This window comes from Protopterus annectens, chromosome 8.part0 (assembly GCF_019279795.1).
Source record: "Protopterus annectens isolate FY-2018-M chromosome 8.part0, PAN1.0, whole genome shotgun sequence".
NCBI classification, from domain to species: Eukaryota; Metazoa; Chordata; order Ceratodontiformes; family Protopteridae; genus Protopterus; species Protopterus annectens.
The window spans coordinates 1,741,464,771-1,741,484,694 of NC_056741.1; positions in this window are offsets into that span (position 1 = coordinate 1,741,464,771).

The window sequence follows — 19,924 nt, forward strand, 5'->3', positions numbered from 1 at the left end:
ATCACTTCCAGTAAATGTCTCCTTAATCTACCGTTGAAAATAAAACTTGTCTGATTGCTCATTAAAACCAGACTGAATTTAATGCTAAATTACTACTGGAGAGTTTTACTTTTTGACTGTATGCTAGCAGTAGTACAGAGTGGCAAAATACAGGGAGCTCTCCCGGCTAAGCAGGGGAAGCTATCTCCAGGTATGAGGGGTTTAACATATCATAGACCAGAAGTCCTTTTCAAAGCTAACCTGTTACAAGCTCTTGAGTTTCTATTACTCTTATCCCAGTCCCGGAGAGGTAAGATACAAAAAAAAATCTCCCTTCATCTGGTTGCAAACTTGCTTTTATAGGTTCATTAATAAGTACTGGGCTACCTGCCCTTGTGGGTCATTTTAAGCCTATCCATTTCCCTTTTTTGTGCTCAAAATAACATATTCCATATGGTTATACATTTGCATTACCCAGTAAGAATAAATGTGATCATACCTTAGATAATTTGAAGGGACCCATCCATGGGATAAAGTATTTATGAGCTGCCTCTTTTCATTAGCAGTGCAGAGAGTAATCATGGGGTAAATATTCTGTTTCCTATCCATGGATCCAAGTTGTGCTTGAAAATGGACAGGGATGAACTTTGTTTTTATGTAGATGGGGAGTCTGTTCCACAGCAGTAGTATCTTCTCCGACATGTACAAGTTCCTCCAAAGTCTTCTTCTAATGTTGCAGAAGAGGTTTAGATCCCTAGAACAAGTATTTCTGATGCCATTTCAATTCCTGATGTAGAGTATATTCATCAGTAATGGGTAGGTGTATGCCAGATACAGGCCACATGTGAGCAGTTTATAAGATACTAAGTATAGCGACAGGGCTTAAGGTGGTCCACATACAACATGTTTCAGAAGAGGTATAGAGCCCTAGACAGAGTATTTCTCATTCCATTGACTTGCTGATGTGCAGTAAATCCATTAGTAATAGATCAGAGCATGCCTTGTATGACAGAGGCAAGTCACTTGAGCAGTCTGTAGGATACCAAGTAAAGTGACAGGGCTTTGAGTTGGTCTATGTAGGACATGTTGATTAGGCCTTGTATCCTATTTGTGAAGTATCTCTGCAGGTGTTCCAGTTGTTGCATGCCTTTGAAAAGAAAAATGCCAAAGAGGGCTTTATATCGGACTAATGAGGGCTGAGTAAAGAGGGACAATTACTTCCCTCTATCTAGACACAATCCCTTTGTTTATAAGGTCTGCAATATACAGTAGAAGGACTTTCCCATAATAACATACATATGTTGGGCCAAAGATGGGTCACTGTCCTCATAAGTTCCCAAATCCCAAATAACTGGGTCAGCTCTTAGTGGAGTATTGTTAAAGTGCTAATCCCTTGTGGTAAATGACTTCCCAAAGGATACAATAATTAATTTTTTCCAGCATTAAGTTTCAGACCATGATTTTGACACCAATTATTTATTTGAGACAAAACTTCCTGCAGGATTGTCAAGTCATTTGGGAATTAAGTAACTGCTCTTTCACTTGTAGTCATCATCAAAGTTAATCAGCCAGTACACTTCGGTATTGGCTTTTACTTTAGTAAAGTAGATGCCAAACAGGAGAGGTCCTAGCACAGAGCCCTGGTGGACTCCAATGGCGACTGGTCTCTTTGTAGAGGTAACTTCTCCTATTTTGATTATCAGCAACCTATCTGTGAGCCAGCTGGCAGTCCAGTGGCTGACATAGGGGTTTATTACCAGCTTATTTAGGTTTTTTACTGTGCATGAGTGGTTGAATTGTGTAAAAAGCTTTGCCCAGACTGAAATATGCAGTAGGTATAATTTTGCCTTCATCCAGTGCTTTGGTGACCTTTTCAAATAATTCACCAGGCTGAGTAAGTGTGACCTTCCCTTGATGAATCCAAACTAAAACAGGTCCAGGGTTAGGAGGTTCCTTATATCCTGATTGATTAATTGCACGATATGCCTTTAGATGGCATTGCATATGAGGCTGGTCAGTCTTATGGGTCTGTAATTGCCTGGATATGTAGAAGTTCCTCCCTTATGTAGGGAATGACAGTAGCTGTTCTCCATCCACTTGGTACAACATATTTACTTCTACTTACTGAAATCCCACCCACTTCTTCAAACTTCATAATGATAAGAAGTTGCCGAAGATGTAGTTTTACCAACACCTGGATCACCACAAAATAACTCTGAGAAACAACCACTTTGGCCACCATGGTGAAGCCCCCCACTTGGGTGGGTTTGATTTGCTTCAATTTGTTTTTGAAGTGTTGCTGAACAAGTGGTTTGTTTCCCAGAGTTATTTTATGGTGTTCCAGGTGTTTGTGAAACTACATCTTTGTCAACTTCGTCTCGTCATTATGAAGTTCGAAGTGGTATTTTGGTAAGTAGAACTAGATCCAGTACAACACCTATATGAAAGCAGACAATGGACAGCAAAAAAGCGTGGTCTTATGTGATAGCTGGAGGTGAACCGGTTTCAGGTATATCTTGAGAGACAGATAAAGGGGCGAGAGGGGTAAAGTTAGAGCTAAATTTATTGACCATTAGATTTGCTATATCTTTAGTCTCAGTTTAGGTACTTTCATAATCATTATTCATCTGATTGCAAACTTGCTTTCTGCTTTGTTTTATTTTTTTCTTTAAGAAGACAGTATTTTTTATCCACAAAACCATTTAATGAGTGTGATGCCCCTGCAGTGGCCCAGTAATCAAGGAGTCTCAATCCTCACCACTGGCAACAGTGGGAAACATACATACTGGGAGTATGACAAGTACACACAAAGTAAAGTGCACTTTCCCTTAAGAGCACACAGAGCTCAGAGTCAGTCTGGGGCTGGGTTCTCCTTCTTTCTCCAGATCCTCAATAAGACTCCCCACTGGCACAGCTATACAGTTGAGATCTCAGCTGAGTGGCCAAGCTAAGACCTCCAGCACCCTCTCTGTCCAACCAGTGCTTCATGTCCTTGCCCAAATAGCTGACACACACACACACACACACACACACACACACACACACACACACACACACACACACACACACACACCCTTTGAGATTTGATTTATATACAAACACACACACACACACACACACACACACACACACACACACACACACACACACACACACACACACACACACACACACCTAGGAAAGGCTGGCACATGTTTGCTAGCTATGCCTCATTCTGCCCAGACTATAATGTAGTTTTCATGCTACCAACCAGCTCCTTATCAGCTACTTTAAAGCCCTTAACAAAGGGTGTCCAGTCCTACTGTGTAATGTTACTATTAATCTAAATGGTAGTTTGACCAAGATAAAAGGCTATTAGGTGTCACCAAATAAATATGCAAGTACTCTCAGAGCTTAAATATGTCTCACAAATATCAGCCACAAAAATAGGTTTAAATATATTTAATAATAAATAATAAAAGAACAAGACAAAACATAATAAGTGATCAGTAACATCAGAGTTCAAAATCACAGGAATTATATAAAACAACACTGCAGGACAGTCTCAAATAAATAAAGAAAATATCTAAGCTATACTTTATTATATTCTTGCCTGAATCTAAAAGAGTTACTATGCCATAAAAACCTATCTACAGAACAACAAGCAGGCAGAAGTGGTGAATGGATGTTTCCAGGTCAAAGACAAAATATAAAATGCCCTGTCACTCTCTCAGACAGTTCTTAAATTAATATCAACTATTACTGCTAGGATACTTGCACCATGACATTACTTTTTGTCACCTGACTTAGTTCCCAGGCTAACCCCCACTGCAGCTGGTAGCATTTAACATTTCTCTATCAAAATACATAGCCTTCAGATGTTTGCAACTGCTAGAAGACATAAAACAATAAAACACTTACAAAACAACAGAGAAAGTCCCCTAATGTAGACATCCTGTCTCCTATTGACTGAAACTGAAAGATAACTCCTCTTGTTTATGGCCCATCAATAAAGTACTTCAGTCTCAACTATTCTTAAGTTTTGCAAGCTAATCTCATGTTAAAATACATACATCAAAACAATTACAATAGTGTATAAAAATATCTCTTCAGCACACGTCTGTCCAATATGACATACAGTTCTAATATAGTGGTAACACAAGCAATTGCATCCTGCTGATATTCTCAAATGACATATAACTATTTACAAACTTCCAGATAGCTGGGCTGGCAATATCTCCTTCTGTCACACTTCTATATAAATCATATTAATATTCTCAAATGGCATATAATTATTTACAAAATTATCGAAAGCTGGCTGAGCATGTGACAATGAGTTTCCTGCCTTTTCTGGACAATTTATTTATGGTGGTAATCCACCAGGATGGTTTGTTTTTGAATTTTTCATGATATTTGGAAATGATAGGGACTGCTGGCTCTGTGCACTTTTCCAGATAGGTGTAGAATTCCTTAACAAAGCTAGCTGCTGTATCAAGGTTATAGGTGGTCCACTCATATGGGAATTTTTATATCTCATCATACTATTGGTTGTAGATTGCACATTTGTAGTCCTGAAATTCAATGGGGTTTTGCTGATGGGGCTTTTGGGAGATTAAAAGAGAGCATTATATGTTTGTAGCCAGATTTCACTGTGGAAATAGTTGCCAGAGGAGCAGTGCAAGATGCAGGCATATTTGTAAAAATCAGGTCAAGAATGTTAGGTTTATTAACCATTTGCTCAAGGGAGATTTTGTTTGTTAAGTCTATGTAGTTTTGGGCATATTCTCGATCGGAGGTATATGTTTTCCGGTTTATTGAAAGATAGTTAAACTCACTCTATATAATGGAGATTTTTGCTAAATGGGGCTCATTTAGAGCATTAAAGAATTTTTATACTGTCATCAGGGTATAAAGGTGTACTGTAACAAGCTATATGATAATTGTGAGCTCAGTGCATGGGTTCTTAGGGATCTACCTGGAGGTAATATGCTGAAATGCTAGTGCAAGAAAAGCCTGACAAGTAAGTTTCAAGCTGAGACTGAGTACATACTTGGAGAAAAGAAATGCAAGTGTCTTGAAAACATGAGTCTATTAACTACTGTGGTTCATGACAAATAAAAAAGCATCATTTACCACTGTCTTCTAACAATAACAAAGGGAGTCATTAAACAAAATACTAATGCATCCCTCAAGAGTTGCTAAAAAATATCCTAAATTCACTATCACACTGTCAGCTCTCATTGCTGCCTAAGAACAAATGAACAGAAAATACAGAAATCGAATCATGTTGTGGGTAATATAAAATGTCACTATGAGAAAGATATTTCTTGACTGAAAATCAAAATAATGTTAGAGCAGTGCCCTAAATTAGATGTTATTGTGGATTAGAAAAAAATCATAAATTAACAATGACCACTCCAATTGATGCTGGGAAATAGTGCTGCATGAAATTATGATCAGAGGCATGATTTACATTTCTAGTAGTAGTTACCATTTAACTCTTGTCTTTATGTCTGCCCCATTCTAGTAACATCAAAATCAGCATCAATGAACATTTTACCAAGGAAAAAAGCTTCATTACTCTGTATATTAAGCCCTGAATTGCCATCAAGTATCGAGAAAACTGAGCACTTAATTAGCTGCATTATTTTTAAATTTGTTACCTTTTTATAAGATGTCACACATCCATTCTCTGTTAGTCTGAATAATTCATACAAGAAGTCAAGAGGTTGTAATAAACTCATTAGAAATTTCATATAGTCCCAATTTCCCCAGAGTTCAGTCTGACACTTCTGCTGCTGTTACACTTGACTTAAGGATTCACTGCCACTGACCTCTGGTAATGAAGTATGTACTTTAATAACAACGAAGATAGACAGAGACATAATTACAGCTTTAAATACCTCAAGCATATAAATAAAGTTCAAGATGAAAGCCTGTCAGACAAAATGCTTCAGTGAAATGAATTGTGCTTGGAAGCCAGAGGTGAAGACATTATATAGGTCAAGAATCTCTTATTTGCTTTAAGAGTTTTTTCCCTTCATCTATTTTTATATTCCTTCCTCATCTGTTAACCAGTTTTTGCTCATTCCCAAGAACAGTTCCTTTTATTTCTACCAATGAAGCTTCTCTGTTATAAAATGTGTACATCTGGATATATGAACAATATGATTTTCATATAAAATGCATGCTAGCTTTCATATTCCTTTATTAATAACTCTTTGCAAATAGTCCAAGCATCAGTACTAAGAAAGATATCTGGATAAATGTAAAGTTTAAGCTTTCATTCATAGTTTGCAGCAACACCATTATGTAATGTGTTTATTTGCTCTGCATGCTTGCTGTTTTTAGGATAAGTTTCTAACAGCTATAGTACTGAACATATAAACCAAAGTGCTTCTACTGAGCGAGTGGAGTTTTTTTTTCACTAATTGTAGAGTTAGGTATGCATCATATTCAGGAAAAAAAACCCAGAGAACTACATATTAAATTGTTCTGTTAGTTACAGCGGAGATTATAAATATATTGTGAATTGTTATTCTTAATTTTGGTTGGGAGCTTTGTCTACCTATGTTTATCTCATTCCCCTCCAGTGGAGCTCTGGAAGTTTATACTGTAACTTCCAATGGGCTTTTTGACAGAATCAAATTATGTCTTCACATTTCAAACAAATGTCCATATCTCTCGAACCATACAGATTGCTAAAGATGTATAAATGGAAAACTCTTCAGTGCAAACTAGTTCCATAATAGTAGCATTCTTTAGATTCTAGGCTGTAAACTGGATTTTATAAATCGCAGTAAACACATCTATTAAGTGTGTAATATTTAAGCAATAACCCACGCCTGGGTGTGGGTAATGCTGGATTTACCCACGGTGGGTGTGGTTTGGTCACAAGGGCAAAGCCCGAGTGGCCAAACAAAGAAAACCGTGGGTAAATCCAGCATTACCCACACCCAGAAGTGGGTTATTGCTATTATACAATGACATTATTTAAGAAAAAAAAAATTACTTTTCTTAAATAATGGTATTGTATAATGAACAGACATTATAACAATAATATTATAATAATAACAACATTATAACAAGACAGAACAAAGCGAGACAGCTTTAAAAAAAGCAACGGAGAAAGGAAGATCTCTGTTGCTTTTTTTTTAAATATCTTGCTATGTTAAACTCATTTAACATAGCAAGATAACAGCAATGGAGCTCCTCCATTCTCTGTTGCTGTCCAACACACACAAAAAAAAAAACACTTATACTAATGGAAAAAGTCCGGGCGACCGGACCTTTTTCCATTAGTATAAGTCTGATTTACAATGGGCACGCTGACCAATCAGCGTGCATGTTTTGGAATATAAATGGGGGGGGGTCGTTGTATAATTTGTAAACAACTTACAATATCTCAGCAATCATTCAGCCTGCCCACATATTGTCATCTGAATATTGTTCATGTAGCTCAGAATTTTCATATGATGTTAAACAATTTTATCTGTGCTGCATGGTTGTCAAGATGTTTAGAAAAACATGAAGACTAGTATTCATAGTTCGGGGCTTTGCAAATGAGTTATGGTTATGGGCAAATAGCAGCACTACACAGATATGCAAATAAGGTTAGTGAAAGGAATGTATGTTGAATACAGAAAGGGAAATAATTTTTTAAAAACATGCCCACTTTTCACAAAAGAATAAGTTGTACAAAGTCTACCATTACAAACTTGTGAATTACTTTGCAAAATCATAAGTATTGGTGTTACTTTGTTTTTTCCATACTACAGGTAAGGGAGGCTGAACGCATTCATGCTTAAAGCATTTTAGGAAAGCTGCAGGCTGGGCAGCACTTAAGATGGATTATTTTTACAAAGAAAAGGAGTTCTCAATTTTTTATATTGGGGTATCCTTTTGTGGACACCCTGATTGTTTCATTAAAGAATAGAAGGGAGGTGACAGGAAAGAATGAAAAGGGAGACAAAACCAAGAGTGGAACATACAAGGAAAAACATCAGGGGGGGTGGGATAGGATAGGCACTACGTTTTCAATGCAGGATACACCCCCCATTTTTTCAATTTTTTTTTTTTTTTTATGAGAAAGTAGTGTGGATGAGAAATAGGGAAGACTGTGAAGGAGACAGGATAAGGAAAGAAGGGCTGAGGAAGTGCCAGCTGGAATTCCAGTCCACAGAGCCTCAAGCATGTCCACGGCCAGATGGTGTTACAGTGGAGAACCCAATGTTGAGGGGGGTAGGGGTTTGTGTTCATACAGTGGTTGATACCAACTGGGACAATGTGTCTGTATGTCCCCAACCAAGCTCTGAAGACCCTTTTCTGTGGGCTTTCTGGGTTGCTACATGCTGGAGTGCCTGCAGGCCTGGCTCTTTCACTACAAGCCTGCGAAAATGTCCCCAGACAGACAGAAGGTGATCTTTCTCTAGCCTGGAAGGTACATGCCTAGCCTGCTCCTGAGGGATTTGAGCCTGTAAAAAAGGGAAAATATATGGAAGAGAAACAAACAAAAAAAACCCTGAAAAAATGAATAACAACATAAGAAAAACAGAGAAGAAAAGAGTCCTGGAGATACAAAACAGGAAATGCACAATAAATATACACATCATGTTTATGTGCCATTCTGTACACTATTGAATTACTGCATAGAAATCTCTAGTGAAGTAGAAGTTGTGTATGGCAAGTGCTGATGCATACAATTGATGGAATTGATTTGGGATGTGCTTTTGCACTTGGGTAGAATGATATGAGTAGTGCTTGTGCATACTTCTAACAAATTCAAATGGCTTTTTTCTTCTTGATGGGGAGTGTGTTTCCCTCGTTAGAGATTTGCAATACATTGAAAACAATATCGAAAATTCTGTGTAATTACTGAAGATAATCAGGTTAAAATCAGGTTAAAAAAAACTTGAACTGTAAAGGCTTCTGTTCCATTTCTTTCACCTGCAAAGCTAAAACAATATATCAGTAATACAGAAAACTATTGTAAAAACAGTACTTTTTCTTTTATTTTTACATTAGTATATTGATTTCAGTCTCGTATCGGATGTTTCTTGTACATACTGTAAACTACTGAGGCAAAAATACTCTGATACGTGTTTTACTTACCAAAAGATGCCACCAATCTTTTTGTTTTTCTCTGTTGCTGCTGGGTATTGTATCGAATTACTTCCTCGCCTATGATTAAAAGAGAGAAGGGAAATCATATTTAATTGTATTTGCATTTCCTCTCTATATAAATATAAACATGCCTTTATTCCTGTCTAAGCAATAACTTCTTTCTGTTTTCTTTTTTTTTACTTTTTTCTGGCATATGCTTAACTGTACAAATTAATACAATACTGTGTCAATATTCCCTATCATTCAATAGGAAAATAATACATATGAAATGTGAGTGGAATGTGTGGAATGTTTTCAAAATACATGTAACACTGTATTCTGGTATAACTAATGTACAAATACAGAAATTTTGCAATTCATGGATGTGTGCATTTCGTTTTCTGCAGAAATGTGTTTGATTTAATAGGTAATGTTGAAGTAAAGCAGCACCTTTTCAGAAAAGTCTGCGTTGATCATTCACTTGACATAGCAACCCCGCGCTTCCTCCCCCAACCTGCAGTCTAGCTATGGTATGGTGTATAAAATTTTAGCCATGCTATACATGCAGTTAGAAATACTTTTGAACAAACAGCTATATTAACCAACTGTTTCAGTTATATTTCTATGACCTTCACAAAACTGGCTTCATCTAATGTATATATTATATCTCTTTTCTTACAATGATAAAAACTGTTAAATGTGTATTTGCAGTTTTTATTTTATAAGTTAGTAAATCTAGTTAGCATTACTAGTACCTGTAACCTGTGTATAATTTACAGAGTTACATATGCAAATTATTATTTTAATACACTTATGTGGCATTTGCATTTATTATTACAACTTAATACATTACTGATATTCCACTTTGTTCAAAAGATCCATGCATGATTACAGACATGTTCATAATTTCCTGTGCATTTCATAATGGTAGTACAAGTAATATTTTTAACTACACACATCTGTCTTTGCAAATACCTGTACTTATATGAAAAATGTTAATACGTTTGCATGACTTAGTTAAGAAACCAAATATTTTACTTACTATAAATCTCTGGCATTTCTGCCACAACCTGGTCTACCTACTCAGCTAGCTGGTTAGCCATATGCTTCTACAAGTCTTCTCTCCTGTGATGGCACTGGTGAGTAAAACTGTCAGGGTAAACAGGTGGTCACCCAACTCCTGCCAGGTATCGATTTTTTTCCAGATGCTATTTATCATGTATGCCTCAATCTTCTCCTGGTACGAAGCATGCAAAAAGTAAAGCATGATCAAGGCTCTTTATCATACCAGTTAGGAGTGCAGCCTAGTGTCTTCACAGGAGTTTTGGTAAAGGGGCCCAGACAAGCCAAGATGAACAAGGTCTGGAGTCAAGTAGTTGTTGAAATCAATGCAGATGGAGACAGAAACTGAGCATTGGCACAGTGTAAGAAAAGGGCAAATAATATGATAGCATGTGCTAGAAGCAAGACCAGGCAGAATTCATTTTCCAATACCACTATGGGGAGAGGGGGTTAGAACTTATTTAGTTAATGCCAGATGATGAATAACTTCTGTCCATCTGTGGGTATATCCATGACACAGAAGGCTGTGCAATAGGAGTAACTAAACGTGGTCTGGGCACTGCTCCATTAACCAGTGTCTGCAGCAGCAGCAACAGTTATTTGCTCATGCAGGTTGGTTTCAAATGAATAACACACAGTTATAAGGAAGAATTAAATGCTTACAAGTAATGATGTAATTAAACATGTCATAATTCATTATTATTAGGTTAGCCTTGTATATCAGCAAATAATGGACATGAAGACAGTGTGCATGGTGTCCCACTCACCCCCTTGTAAGCATACTGTACTGTATGCTGTTGCATTATTATTATTATTATTAATAATGTTTTGTATCATTTTTACAGAGTCAGCATCAGAAACAAACAGCTCAACTATACCACTACATTTGGATGATGTCATCAGCAAAATGGGTGTTGTTGATGATGATGATATCATACTTATATTTATGAGGCAGCCTGAGGGAAGTGACAGACAGTTCTTAAGTTTAATGGCAGGTTCTCTCACCTTACAACGTTAGTAACTCTGCAGAAAGTGACAGGGCAATCAAGCACAACTTGACTTACCATTCATTGTAGTACTAGAGAAACACCCCTTAACCTCCAGTATCTTCAGACCCAGAAGAACACTTTGAGGATGATGGCAGAAATTCAGAGGCCACAATGTTTACAATGACATGTTTGCCAAGGGGATCTAGCTACAGGAATTTCCTACAGATACCCCAGGAAACATGTAAAGAATTCGCTGCCCAGCAGAAAATATGTGATGACAATGTTAGGGCTCAGAGACACAGAGAGTCGGCTGGAAATGGTTAGAGTCCTCCAGGGTATGCATGAAGATTTCCAGCAGTACTTTGAAAAGGCAGAGAGCAGGGATAATGCCACTGTTACATTGTGAAACAGTACAGTGGCATACCAAGCATCAGTGGCCACCTGTTAGGACATATCAGAGTCAAGCTGGAGTCAGTTGTGCCAGGGACAGAGGACATGGTACTGTCAGGACACATGGGGGGAGATCACATGATACTACTGCTGATTCTTAAGACACTAATGTCATTAGTCAAAAGTGAACAATCACAGGACTTTCAAAGAGGCCATATCAACAGTCATCTGCATCTCGCAGAACATCACATTTGAGGTAATGATCATGGTCACGCAGTAGTATCAGGCCAGCGACAGCAGTGTCACCTAGATCAGGTAGGTCACAACACTGGACTAATTAATCTTATAGTTCACATGGTAGCCCCTCCTCCAAATCAGTTGCACCATCACCTGGCCTATCAAAAGGAGATGTGCATGACTCATTTGATATTGAACTACTGTGAATTATCTTCACTGACAAAGTTTTCTGTTTAGGTGAAATGGGAGGTTGGGGGAGGTTGCCTATATATGCTTTTCATCCCTGTAAAATTAGTTGTCACACCATTACTGAGCATTTGACAAAAAACAATTCTATATGGATTACCATTCCTATAGGTGGCAGGCACCTAAAGCATCAAAATGGTAATGAACAAACATTTTCAGATGACACATATCATAAGCAAATAAACATTAAAATGAATATCCTGACATATAACTTACACTGCTGCCACTACACTCCCCATTGCACAAATGATGGACGTTTCTGAAGTCAGAATTTATTGTGACACAACAAAATGAATCTGGTGTGTAGTACAGCACAATAAAGTAAGAGAAAATGGCATATATAAATAAAAACATTATATACATTTACAATGTGTTACCTCATGACGTATTTTACTGTTGTCAGTATTCCTTACTTTTTTATACCTAAGTAACCATTAAAGCAAAAGTTATTCATTAAATCTGGCTAAAATGTAAATTATTTTCTGTTTAATGACTTTTGATATCACTGAACAGGAATCACTGAGCATTCAGTCATGTCAATAACATCAGTATTAGTCAGACAGATAAAGAAATATATTTTAAAGGATGAGAGAGAATGTCAGACGAACAGTGACAGCAGAGCATGTACCACACAGCACAGCCTGCAGATATTAAGCATACATCAATTATTCTCTCTGCTTTTCTCACAAGAAAAGAAACATAAATCTAATTGTCATGGCCCATATTTCTGGACTAGACACTCCCTGGGATTCATGAAGCTTGCGCCAGGTGCAGGCGTAGCGTCGGCGATCTAACACCAAATATGGCCACCGAGCGATTCAGGTACGCACGGTTTCCACTTGCACTACCAGCATATGCCACATCTGTGCAGCTCCTGGCGCATGTATGCTAATTACCCCATGCACAGCAGTGTAGCATGCAAATGAAGGTATATAACAATTCATGAAGTGGTGCAGGCATAGCGTAAACATGCAGAAATGTAAACCAAAAAAAAAAAAAACGGTTTACATTTTTTCAAATATAAAATTGGAGCCATGACAGCGGATCAAATTCACATATCATAGTGTTAATATATGCCAATGGCATAAAAAAACATGCACAACACATAAAAAATAACATTTAATGTCATGGCCACACTAACGCAAAGTAAAATCGCAGTGCATCGGTGCACAAACGGGATCACAATGAAAATATATTTATATGTAATAAAACTGCAATGTAACACATTTCATGAATTACCCATAATAGTCAATGGTACGCATGCTACACCACAACCATGGCGCAAGGGTTGCTAAGGGTCTGTGACAGTGTTCTGCGCGGTAACTAGGAATTAGTAGTCAATGCCATGCAAATGAGTCAAGTAATACTGAATCACAAAATCCCCGCCGGCGTAAGGATGTACCTCACAGCATAGCAGTACAACACCGAGGTGTGGCTTGGAGATAAAGATGGCATCAAGAGAGTGGTGCACCACCTTAGCTGTAAGCACATTGGAGCATTGCTAATCCGGGTTGCCTGTTGCTAAGCAAAGCCACAGGATAGGGGTGTGGAAGTAGCCATAGCTTTGCTTAACCGAGACACACAAGGCAACTGAAAGTGCATGTGAACCTGGATGAAAACTTGCTCGAAACCCAGTAAATGGCTGTGTGTGGCACGCACCACATCTGAAACAGAAAGGATACGGGAAGACAATAAGGAAATGCTGCAGCATGGTAATTGGAGTACAAATGAGTAATTAACACCTAGGAACTCACAGTGGGCCATTGCCAACAGCTAACAAGGCTGCTAGCAGCTACCTGCAGAACAGGAAAGGGGAGGTGCCGTACTGCAAAAAAAAGAGAACTGTCACAGCAGAACAAAGCAAACTTGCAGTAGATCAGCTACATAATACATTTTGCTACACAATCCTGGGTTGGGAAAGTACAAAACAAGAAAGCAGGCAGCTGGGATGCATGCCTGACAATGGGAGGGGAATCGGGTTGAAAAGTGAAGTAAAGGCCAATAGATGAATCACGGCAGCCAAGCGTAAGTCAACACCAATGGCCCCACAATAGCAGTACCTGCTGTAAAACCCATAATTAAGATACCCTGCAGCTGGAATTGCACATACACATCCAATTACACCACCAGCATCCATTGCACAATAGTATAAAGTGTGAAAGCACCTCACATACACTTGTGCATTCCCAGACACTCTGCACCATTGGTGTATACAGATGGGGAACTTTTAATATGTACATGTTAGGGGCTGCCATAGCTTTGATTCACCAGCATGTGTTGGAGACTGATGGCAGTGTGGAGGATGATGCTGACAACCATCTCAGGCACTGGAGGAGGAGAAGAGTGTTCAGACCTAGGGTAATCTACCAGGGGCTACAAGATCTGGAGATAGTAAAGTGTTACAGGGTGGACAGGGACACCATACAGCAACTTCTTGAGCTGTGCCGGCCATGCCTCAGAGCCAGAAATAACAGAGGGGAACCCATCCCAGTGGACACGAAAGTATATGTAAGCTTGAAAATACCAGCCACAGGTACCTTTCAAAGGCCAACTGTGGATATCATGGGGATTTCACAGGCATCAGCATAAAGGGTACTCCACCAGTTCCTGGATGCCATGTTACCACATGCCAATAATCACATATACTTCCCCCGAATGCAAGAGGAGTTGGCCAGCAATATGCATCTCTTCCACTGTGTGGCAGACTACCCAGAGTTACTGGGTGCAATAGACTGCACGCACATACACATCAAGACACCACTCGGTGAGTAGGGTAGGTGCTACATAAACCACAAAGGATACCCCTCCATCAACTGCCAGGTCGTGTGCAATGCCCAGGACATTATCATGGATGTGTCTGCTGGCAGCCCTGGAAGCTATCATGACTCCCACATCTGTCATGCCTCACAGCTGTATCAGGTATTTGCCAGGGGGAACATCCCATATGGCCACCTGGTGGGGGATGCTGGCTATGCACTGGAACTGTGGATGATGACCCCCATCAGAATTGCACACACACCCATGCAAGAATGCCATAATGAGGCACACGCAGAAACCAGAATCATCATAGAGCATGTGTTTGGGATGCTGAAATCATGGTTCCATTGCTTGGACATATCTGGTGGAGCCTTGCAGTACTCTCCAGGCACATGTGCCCACATCTTCATAGTATGTGCCATGCTACACAATATGATCCTGCAGAAACAGCTGCAGCAGGGACAGAATGGTGAAGGCTCTCACAGCCCACCACCATTGCCAAGGGCCCCACAGGCACAAAGGGACTCAGACCACGAACACCCTGTGCCAGCCCCAGTAGGCAGATGGAGGCGTACCCAGTATGCCCATGCCTTGAAAAAGAGGGAACTTATAGCACACACACTGACAGTGTAGGCACCTATGGACTGACACCCTTTTCCACCTGCACACACAGCAAACATGGATGGCACACACACACGACCACCTGTAAATTGGTCATGTATAGGTGGTCTACTGTGTGCATCTGACATAGGCATCCCTCAACTATTGTACACACAGCTGCCATTGGCACAAGGTAAGTCAATACCTGAACAGTAAATTAAGCTATCAGCATGTGTCAATACTGTATGTATAGGTTCATAGGTACATAGGTAGTTACATGCCTAACTGCCCGAGGCCATTCATAAGCATAGCCAAAATGTGTCTGCTGTCGCCATCCCATTGATTAACTAACTGTCTTTCTGTGGAGCACAGCCAATTGTGGGATCCCTGGGGTGTATCCACTGTTCACCACCCACTCTGCAAGGATTCCCTGGAGTGTTAGTGAGGGGCTCCGTATAATGTAATCAGGGATGTAGTTCCAAATCATGGGGAGTACCCGTGACAGGAATCTGTCACTCCAGCATCTTCCAGTTATGGTTGTGGCAAGGTGTAGCTCATTACAGTGTGTAGCTCACTGTGACATGGATTCCCATAGGTGGAGCATATCCATTAAGCCTGACTTGGACACGGCTTTGTTGGCCAGCAGATATCATCTCTGAGTAAATGAGATGCCACTGAGTAATGCAAGAGTTTATGCAGTCTGGCAGCATAGGACACATGTCTGAGGGCATTATCCCTCTATGCAAGGTACGTTCATGGCCCTTCCAGCTGTCAGATGTGTCTTCTGAGGTACATCCAAAATGAGTTATCATACTCGATGATGGGATTGGTGACTGATGAGTAAAGGGGCACAATAACCTAAGTCTGTTTAGATACGAACCCTTAAGTAATCAGATGGCCTACATAAACGATGTCCTAACTACTTCACAGATATGACTGTCAAAGGAGAGATCACTATGTAATGTAGTCCCCACATACCCATTTCATCGTCTGAATTATAGTGTCTGCCATTCATGTGTTAATATGTGTGTGTGTAGTTTCCCAAAATGGAATGACCATGCAGTATGTGGCCTTTAGCTGGAAGCCATCATTCTGACACCCTGTGTTGGTCTATGTGAGGCCCCTTGAAGGACTTCTGTGACAGCTGGACTGTCAGTTATGGCTCCCAGTCTGCAGTAATCACTAAACATGGTCTGCTGTAGTCTACTTGTGTTAGCCCGTACCACTGAGAAGTAAAGGCAAACAGTAGAGGTCCCAGGACTGAGTCTTGTGGGACACCAGTTGTGACTGGTCAAGAGTTGGACCTGGAGGCTGCTAGACTTACCATGTGGGTTGTGTGTGTAAGCTTGTTGGCAAACCTGTGATGTATGGGTGTATGTACTGGCTGGTGAGTATAGAAATAATACCTGAGTGGGGAATGGTGTCCAAACCCTTGGCGTGGTCCAGGTAGTATGTGTGAACTACCACACCCCACACCTAAAGTCTAGGTGACTGTAAGATGTCAAACTGGTTCAGTAGGCATGATCTGCACTCATTCAAGCTGACCTGGGTTGGGTCAAGTGTCTGGATGTTACCATTGTCTATGTTAATGAGTGCTATGAGGTTGCGGTCCATAGCCATGCAGATTAGGCTACTCAGGCTTATGGGGTGGTAGTTACCATGGTCAGCTGTGTCCTCACCTTGATGGAGTGGAATAGCTGTTGCCATGCACCCAGTGAATGGCCATGTAGCCTGTGTAGAGGCTGATGTTGAATTGCTATATTAGGTGGGGGGGGGGGGTCACTTTGTATTATAGTGTCTGCAGGATGCAGTCAGGGACACTGTCTGCCTCCATTGACACTCTGTCATGCTGTTTGAAAGGGCCATTACCACCTGTATGTCTCAGATGTCTGGGATACTGTACATTTTGGGTATTGTTGTGGGCCCAGTAGGGGGTGAAGCTTGCTCCAAATGTATCATCAAGTGTGTTGGTGATATCAGTATGGTCAGTATATTCAGTGCAATATTGCACCAGCACAGTGCAAATCTGTGTGTTACTGCTTACATCCTTAACATAGCCAAAGAAGCCTTTGTGGTCATATTCCGAATCCATGCCTATTTACCTGTGGATGTCAGCCTTGGATGATTACATGAGTAACATAAGTATCTTGCTAATACTGGTCATGGATGTCTGCATGTCTTGGGATTTGCTGTTGTTCTGGACTACTGTCCGACTTCTGTTGTATAGCCTGTATAATGCAAGGGTTCAGCAGACTGGTGTCCTTGTGTAGGAGTAGCGAGTCCTGGTTTACCACTGATGGCACGACCCATACATCTTTGTAGGTGCTTATAGAGTGCATTTGTAATTCTGTCTATATCTTGAGCAGTGTCATCCCTGAGCATGGGGGCTGGAAACCCTCCCACCTCTGTCATTAGTACTGTGAATTTAGCTGTAGGAAAGGTATTCACTGTGTGTTTCTTGGGTGGGGGAGATGGTTGGGAGTGGAAATCATCAGTGAATAGTTCATGATCAGATCTAAACAGTGACCGGTTTACCTCTGCTGTAGTGCACCTGTTGCACATGTCAGTGATTACCACTTCTAGTATGTTTTCACCTCTCGTTAGTGTGTCTACCAATCATACAGGCCATATGAGGTGATAAATCCCAGGAAGTGCTGGGCCTGGAAGTGAATACTCGAGTAGGTTATCCAGTTAAGTGTAGGGCAGCCAACATTGACCAATAACAGGGTGTCTGGTAGGACTGTCATGTTTACCACTGTCTCCAGATAGTTTTAGTGGTGCTCCTGGGTCATGGAGGGTTATCTGTAGCAGCTCACAGTTTGCATTGCAGTTGTGGCTGATGTTAGCTGCACATGGATGATCACAGAGGTATCATGCTGCCCCACTAACTTGGAGGTGTAGATATCCCTGATGAATATGGATACACCCCCTCCATGTCTGTGCCAGTCCATGTCCAGTGGCTGAAATGTGTGTTATGGGTTGTAGTCTGGTAGTGCCGGTGTGCTCACAGGAGCCTTATACAGGTACCAGTCACAGAACAGATGTAGATGTTGTCCATACTGAGGGGTGCTGTGAGTGCGTGCATGTTGTGAGTACTACCCCTCATGTTGTGTAGCCTAACCCTCATTGGTTCCGCTATTGTGCAGTTCATGGAGGTGAGATTCACCTCTGAGACCTGCCTAAAAATTGCACCATGGGGCACTAATAGTCTTGCCCAGCATTCCAAAGCCTTAGGCTGGCACATGCAAGTTGGTATGGCATTGTTGCAGGCATGTATCCCATCTGTGCTTGTGTCCCATCTTTCCTGTAGGTAACCTACTGGTAAGCAATACAAAGCCTGAAACCTATACATATCCGCTAGCTTCCAAGATAGGCTTTTGGAGTGATTATGTATCAGTAGTCTTTATGCTATTGCTGTACTTAACTGTTGTCTGACTACATGGTGATTTTACACTATATATTGTGATCAGAGAAACTCTGTATAATCACATATGATGTTGGAGATGGCCTGCACTGTAGAGGTTCACAGATGGGTAGTAGGCTATCTGCCCAAGGGCATTTAGAAGCATAGCTACAGTGTGGTGGCTTTACCTGCACCATTGATAAAGTAACTGAGCCTCTGTCAAGCATAGCCAATGAAGTGATTCCAGGCAGAGTTGCTGGAAGCTGTTAAAGACTGGGGTGCTGTAGGGTGATAGGGGCACATAGTGATCTCAAAAGGGCATGTTAACATGACAACCCAACAGCATTCAATTTACCCAACAGGTCTTGTAGCTGTAAAACTAGAGTGGCTCCCCAAACCCTGGCTGTATGTTTCTGGGACACATGATCCCAGGAGTGTATATACTTTTGGCCAGTCACAAATCAAGGTTTCCCCTGAAGTGTGTCAGTGAGTGGCTATGCCAAATGTAGTTAGGATGTTAATGTATAGTCTCTCAATTCATGTGTTATGTCGGTATTTCGAGAAGCTCACTGGGTGCGGGTGGCTCCTCCTGTTGTGTAGCCAAGCTTACACATAGGATTCATGGACATAGAAAATGGGCAGAAGGAACGTTAATGTCAATAGTGTAATGGCTACAGCATTTGCATAATATCTGTGCAGTCCTGGTTCAAATCCCAATAAAGTCAGAGATGATTTACATGTTACATAGTATACCTTAACCACAGCTTGCATATATAGATAGTATTCCACAGAATAATAAACATTTGGAACACTCAACTGCTGAAATGTGCGTTAATTACCCTAGCACTACCAGTGCCTGCCCTGAGAGGTAACATGACCACTGCCAGGATTAGAACATGCAACCATGTACTCAATCGTCACAATAACCTACCACTAAGCTACCTGAGATGTACCAACAGCAGTTGTGTATTCTGACAGGTTAAAATACAAAAGGGAGGAATGTGTGGAAATAGGACAAACCGCCATGTACCCAATGAAAGGTGTATGCTATATATATATATATATATATATATATATATATATATATATATATATATATATATATATATAAATCAACATATAGAGAGAGGGAGAGATAGAGATATATGTCGATATATGGGGATATACATATATATGTAGA